The sequence below is a fragment of the Spermophilus citellus genome (assembly GCF_964194105.1).
Source record: "Spermophilus citellus genome assembly, chromosome: 12".
Lineage (NCBI taxonomy): Eukaryota > Metazoa > Chordata > Mammalia > Rodentia > Sciuridae > Spermophilus > Spermophilus citellus.
The window spans coordinates 118209659-118215647 of record NC_138198.1 but is presented as its reverse complement, the minus strand read 5'-3'; positions in this window follow the sequence as shown (position 1 = coordinate 118215647).

The following is a 5989-nucleotide window of genomic DNA, read 5'->3' as shown; positions in this document are numbered from 1 at the left end:
TAGGGTTCCACTGATATGAAATACAAAAACAGATGAAAGAGAGAGAGAGAGAGAGAGAGAGAGAGAGAGAGAGAGAGAGAGAGAGAGAGAGTGTGTGTGTGTGTGTGTGTTAGAAGACACTGGTTCCCTTTAGAGGAGGGTGGCAAGGAGAGTGACAGGAGGCCACCTGGAGGAGTTTCAGAGGCTCTGATCTGGGTGCTGGTCACGTGGGTGTGTTCAGTTTGAAAACGTCACTCAGCTGTGCACCCACATGTACTTTACTGTATGTATTAGACTTTTGAAATTTTTAGAAGGAAAATTACAGAGAGAGCACTGTGTGTTGTGCAGAGACAATAACTCACGGATGTTGTCGGCAAGAGCCATAGAGCCTCGACTTCCCAACTCCTGCCCTGGGGTTTCTGGATCTACGATATGTGACAGCGTTCTTGGGGGACTTGGTAAAATTAATGTCTGTGAAAACATCCAGGTGCTTCAGGTCCTCTGTGAAAGGAGGCGCCATCTCACACTGCCATTGGGGATTTTCTGATATTTTGATTGACATGAACGTGGGGTTAATGTTGGAGATTGAAATGTTATTAAATGTCATCTTTAATGTAACTTCCTTCCTCAAGTATAAAGTTTTGAAGAAAGAAACCACTATTGTCTCTCTTTTAAATCTTCACTTTCCTTGCAGCAAGGTAATTCAAACATCACTGATTGCTCATTAATTAAACAGCTTAAAAGAAGAACTTCGGGCTTGTGAGGAAAATTATTCAAATGCAGTTTTGAGATCATTAACACTTGATGTGCTTTAGCAATGACTCACCTATCCAAAATTCAGCTATACATAGACTCATCTTTTCAAAATCCAGTTGTGAATCCAGAAGAAAGGAAAATCTGAGCTGCCAAAGATGATGTTGAATTTAAAAAAAAAATTATTCATTGAACCTGAGGAATGTTATGCCAGGAGAAAGCCTATTTGTTACTTTCTCAGCCAATTACCTTTTACTTTACAAACAATTCCAACAAGTGAATGCCTAACTTCCCAGCTAGCGAGGGTAGCTAGAGGGAAGTGGCGGCTGCCACCAGGGTCTCTATGACCTACCTGGCAGGACAAAACTGGAAAATGCTAAAATGCACCTGACCTAGAAAGCTAAAACTTTGTACAGGGAAAATCAGTTGGAGACATCTCAAAAGACCTTGGAGATCATCACCGTGGAATAATGAATGAGAACAAGAAATGAGCCATAAAGAAAGCGAAGGTATATTTGTTTTTCTAAATTTTCATTCAAAGTGGTTCAAATAAATGTACTGAAATTAAAATTCAGAGGAGCAGAGCTTTCACTTTGGGAGGCCCTGACCCAGTTGGCATGGACTGGAGTCCAGAGCCTTCCTTTCCGTCTTTCAGGGAAGAAGCAGCAGGCCGTGGCCGGGAGGTCTCTGTGCTGCTCCATCTCGCTCTCCATTCATCAGCAGACTCCAGAAAACTCCCCTCAAAATGTTTTCTCTAGAACTTTTCTTTCCAACTTGTCCTTAAGGGACAATCAGTTCATTTATTTAAAAAGAGAAAGGAAAACAAAGTTTCTGTTTTTACGCCCCTGAGGACCTGAGGTAGCATTTATTCTAAATTTCTCAGTCATTTGAGATGTCAAATGAATCAGAGACCTAGAACTCAAATGCCTGGACTCTTGCTTCTGAAAGGCGGCTCACCAACGAGGCCTCCTGTGGGCAGGGGGATGCTGGAGGAGCACTGGGTGGAAGGGACGCTCCCCTCAACCAGGCCTGCGTTCAGAGTCCCAGGCTGTGCTGCAAGCAGCCCGGCCAGCATCTGCCCTCCTCTCCCGGGAGACTTACCACAACAAGTAGGTCAGCAGGCTGTGTAGGTGGCACTGGGCTCCTGTCCTTTCACAGGTACTCACCCTCCCAATTTCAAGCACTCAGGAAAGCACTCTGAAGTTTGCCATTTCCTCGTGATGTGAAGGGGTGGCGTGGAGCAGGCTGCCTTTGGCTGTCCCTCTGGACCAGAGCAGGGAGGTGCAGAACTTACTGAGCTACACGCTGGCCCATCAGAAGACCACACAGGCAGTAACGTCCTGGGCCCTGCTGCCATCAAGCCATGGGGTCCCCAGTACCTGGGGCAGTCACAACTTTGACCTGGGTTCCTGCCCTTTCCCTGCAGGGAAATTAGCCCCTGACTCTACAGTTGCTGTGAGAGTAGGCAAGTGCCATGACTAAGCCCGTGGCTGGTGGACCCTCTGACACCGAGATTATTCTGGATGATAAGAAAAGAACTGCCAAGATGAAACAAATATTCGGAAACTTGTAAAGAGAGAAGGTATGAAAGAGAGAGGAATTCTCTCAAGGTACCCCGAGGTCCATTTGCCAGTGATTAGTGCCAGTTGGAAAACGGGAGCATGGAGCACAGGAGCTCTGGCTCTGGCTGCAGTGTGCACGGGTTCAGATCTGGCCACCAACACTCAGCTGTGACCGTGAGCTGATTAAATGTCTTGTCCATTGTCAGATCCTCGTTGGTGAGAGGGGGTCATGGTCTTCTCTTTGAGTTTCTTTGAAGGGAGCATAGTGGTTTATCAGCGGGCTTCCCTGGGCAGGACGCTGACAAAGCACAACCCAATTCTTTCTTTCCCATGCCTTTTCAGCCCTGCTCTGCCCGATCTTCTTCCCATCCCCTAGATGAAATCCCCCAGACTAATGCTTCTCCGGCCATTTTCAGACATTACCAGACATTTTCAGAAATGACCAAGCCCAGAAATCTAAATTTGGATTCAGTCTCTTCTGACTTAAAGCCTGGCCATCCACCATAGCTGGGCTGTGACCGAGGCTCACTCACCCACTGGGGAGGGGCAGCAGAGGTGGCCTTGCTCACCATTTCTCCCCTTCCCATCCCTCCCCCCCCCATTCTCACACCTCAGTGGGGCAAGGGCAGGAAGCAGAGGGCTGAGCAGAGGGGCCTTAGGAGACTGCTGAGTGGCCATCTCCTGTGGGACTTGCCAGGTACCCAGGGCTGGCTCTTCCTCACGGTGCTCTGTGTGTCCTCTGGAGGCCCCTCGCCCTCACTGCACAGACCCTCTGAACAGAGCCTCCTACAAAATGACCAAGCCCGGCTACTCCCACCTCACTGTGGCTGACAGCACACAGGTGTCCTTCCTCCTCCATCCAGCTCCAGCCCTTCTTCATGCTCTGCTTTAGGGACCCTGCACACTGCACCTGTCCTTTGGGTAGAGGCCTGGCCCTCTCTCCTTTGCACTATTGGTCTTGTGGGCCCAGAAGCTCTGCAGTGGGTCCTGTTCTGGACATTTTGGGTGTTTAGAAATGTCCTCCCAGAAGTAACAATAAAAATGACCCCTAAAGGACAGAACACCCCCAAGCCCAGTTGTAAACCACCAGTGTAGACTGTCCTGGGCAAGTGTTAGTCAAAAAGTTCAGTGTTTCCCAAGTTCCAGGAGACAATGGAAGCACCCTGAACACTTGGCTCAGGATACTGAGCCTTGATACTGCCCTTCCTCTAAACACTCACGGTCCGTTTTCACTGTCATCCGTCTTCTCTATCATAACCTGGGAAGATAAGGAAGATGAGCCAAGAGTGGCAAAGGTTGGTTGGGGCCACTCTCAGGAATCCTGCACAAATGGCCTTTTTTAGATCAGGGGGGTGTTGATCAGCATTCAGACTCCACTTTTATTGCAAGAGGACACACATCAGTCCAAGAACGCTGCAGGAACAGAAGGGGGCTGATGACTCTGAGATCCAGAGACGACATGAACCATTTAAAACAAATGAATGTGGCACTGAGAAAATGCACTTAATAAGAAAAGCAAATAGCTTAAACCTACACAGCTTACTTAATAAAGTTACATTTTGAGGGAAGGACCCAGGTGAAAAGGGCTGGATATCAGCTCCATGTCCTCCTAAGGTTTGGAGTCATGTGACTCTTCAGGGGTTGAAAGTCATATGACACCTCCCTTCTCACCCCCAGCCTTTCTTCCCTTGGATGAATGGTGCACAAAAACCCATGGCCAGAACAGAAGGAGAAAAGGGTAGCATTGCAGTTCGGATCTGGAATGTCCCCCAGAGGTTCCTTGTTGAAGTCGTGGTTCCCAATGCAGCAATGTTCAGAAGTGACTTAGGATGTGATTGTATCCTAAGGGAATCTGATCTCAATGGATTAACCCATGGATGAGTTCATAGTTGAAGGAAATATTGAGAGGTGGTGGAAACTGTAGGATGCTAGGCCTAGTTGAAGGAAGTAGGTCACTGGGAGCATGTCCTGGAAGGATCTGATCCTTGGCCTGCCTCTCTCTCTCTCTCTCTCTCTCTCTCTCTCTCTCTCTCTCTCTCTCTCTCTCTCTCTCTCTCTCCTGGCCACCATGAAGTAAGCAGCTCTGTTCCACCATGCACTTCCACCGTGATGTACTGCCACCACCCCAGAAACAATGGAGCCAGCTAACAATGGACTAAAACCTCTGAAACCATGAGCCAAAATAACTTTTCCTCCTTTATATTGTTTTTCTCAGGTATTTTGTCATGGCAATGGAATACTAACTAAAATAGGCAGTAATTATCCTTACTCCTTTTTTGTTTACCTCAATCCCTAAAAAAAAAAACAAAAAAAACAAAAAAAAAAACATTTTTACACAGGAATGTAAACGCATGGCTTGGTTCTGTTTTAAAACAGTAATTCTAACATAGTGAGAAAGAAATCAAGACACATAATTCAATAATATTTTATTGTCAATAGCACAGAAAAATGCAATATTGAACCATCAGATGAGGAAAAACCTATTTACAAGGAACAGATGAAGGAAGGCTGTCACAAAATCTGCAGTAAATATATCCTTTCGGTAGTGAATTAATACATGAGCCTGCAACATAAATAGCCAACTAGAAACACTTTACAATTACTATCAATGTAAATTACAAAGTCACAATCTAAATTAACTATAGTCAGATGGTGAAAAAAAATGTGTCAAAACATTGTAAGTATTTTAATAGCTTTACTTCTAAAAGTTTTGGGTTCCTTTCCTTTTCCACTATTTATCACATTAGACAAAGAGACAAGTTCTTTTAACATTCATAAAAGGATTTTGTTGACTATCTACGAATCCCTGTGTATTCCAAGCCCATGGTGTGTCCAACATCCAAACCATTCTGAGTCAGCTAGAAGACCCTGCCACCAGCCCAGCAGCAACCAAATGACCAGGTGGGACAGCTCTCAAAAATGAAAGTCAAATTTTTTTTTAATAAAACTGAGCTTCTCCTTGGGGTTTCATATTTCAGCTACTTTATCTAACATTTCACTATAAAAGTTCTGCAAACTGTTTTCATAAGCTAGTGACATATTCATTTGTCAGCAAAATTTGACCACTTATGGGCTGGAGTCTTGATTTGTCTATTTTATGTGAATATTTTATATTTTGTTGCAGAAATAATATTAGGGTGTTGATTTACAGAGTACTGTTTCAGACCCTGTTGATGGAGCTCCATAACATACCAAAAGTGCTAGGCCCGATGTGCAATATATGTTTCTAAAAATCCCAAACATTCAGAGTTTGAAAATACATGTATCTCTCAAGGCTTAACATAAGGACTTCTGTGCCTATAGTAGAGAAAACAGGTGTCCAAGTTTTGTAGGTCCTATGCACCATAGTTTCTTTAGACTTTCAGGAAGTGAGAGTATCTAGAGTATTCTATATCCCTGTGAAGAAAGGCAAAGTTCTGGCAATAAGATCCTACAGACCTTCCTTATAGGAATTTCTGTATGGAACACTGTATGTCTCTCCAGAATCCTGGACAGTTTGACAAATAATGAATAAATATTTTTCCTCTAAGGCAATTCCTTTTCATTAAAAGCATGTGTCCTTTTTTTATGGGGGAAAAAAGGAAACAAAAGAAAGAATTAGAAAAGAAGGGCCTGTTGTGTGAGGGCTACACATGACAAGGACCAGCTGCTTCTGATCTAGCAACAGTAACAATTTATTGTTTTTAGGAAATGAA